We start from the raw sequence: 960 nt of genomic DNA, 5'->3' as shown, positions 1-960 counted from the left end.
CCCAACCAAGACTCGAACTCGGGACCTTTGCCTTTCGCGGGCAAAGGCTCTACCACTGAACTACCGAAGCACGACTCACGCCCGGTACCCACAGCTTTACTTCTGCCAGTATCTTGTCTCCTACCTTCCAAACTTTACAGAAGCTCTCCTGCGTACCTTGCAGAACTAGCACTCCTGAAAGAAAGGATATTGCGGAGACATGGCTTAGCCACAGCCTGGGGGATGTTTCCAGAATGAGATTTTCACTCTGCAGCGGAGTGTGCGCTGATATGAAAATCTCATTCTGGAAACATCCCCCAGGCTGTGGCTAAGCCATGTCTCCGCAATTTCCTTTCTTTCAGGAGTGCTAGTTCTGCAAGGTACACAGGAGAGCTTCTGTAAAATCTGGAAGGTAGGAGACGAGATACTGGCAGAAGTAAAGCTGTGGGTACCGGGCGTGAGTCGTGCTTCGGTAGCTCAGTGGTAGAGCAGTTGCCCGCGAAAGGCAAAGGTCCCGAGTTCGAGTCTCGGTCGGGCACACAGTTTTAATCTGCCAGGAAGTTTCATATATCACAAGTGATAAGCCATGAAACACTAACAGATGATTATATCTTTACTTGAAAAAGAAAAAAAAAACGTGAAAAGACAAAAGGCAACATAGAAGATAGCACAGAGACATCATAAAAAGGTGATAAATAGGATACTTGTGGTGCTTTAAGTATAAAAAATGATTAAAGAATGCTTGTAGTATGTCATGAAGGAAGTCCTGAGTGGGCCCTCAACAATGAGTCGGAAAACAACCGCAACTGGACTCTAGTAATCCCAAGTCATCATATTATTTCATTAATGGCATCTGAAACATAGTTGAAAATTAATAAACAGTATACACTTGGAGACAAAGTGTTAAGTTTCCCAAGAAAAATATTTGCTTATTATAAAAAGGAGAGGGTCACAAACGAAAGTTACTTAGTACATTGTTAG

General features: G+C 43.4%; 1 non-coding gene across 1 annotated transcript; it reads left to right on the top strand.

Annotated features, from left to right (window-relative positions):
- The first annotated feature begins 444 nt into the window (after positions 1–444).
- On the top strand, positions 445–518 carry Trnas-cga (transfer RNA serine (anticodon CGA)). Its single transcript has one exon. It is a non-coding gene; the product is annotated as a tRNA-Ser (tRNA).
- The last annotated feature ends 442 nt before the right edge of the window (positions 519–960 follow it).

The sequence above is a fragment of the Schistocerca cancellata genome, chromosome 3 (genome assembly GCF_023864275.1).
Source record: "Schistocerca cancellata isolate TAMUIC-IGC-003103 chromosome 3, iqSchCanc2.1, whole genome shotgun sequence".
Taxonomy (NCBI): Eukaryota; Metazoa; Arthropoda; class Insecta; order Orthoptera; family Acrididae; genus Schistocerca; species Schistocerca cancellata.
The sequence above is the reverse complement of the archived record's forward strand: the minus strand, read 5'-3'. Positions and strand labels throughout refer to the sequence as shown.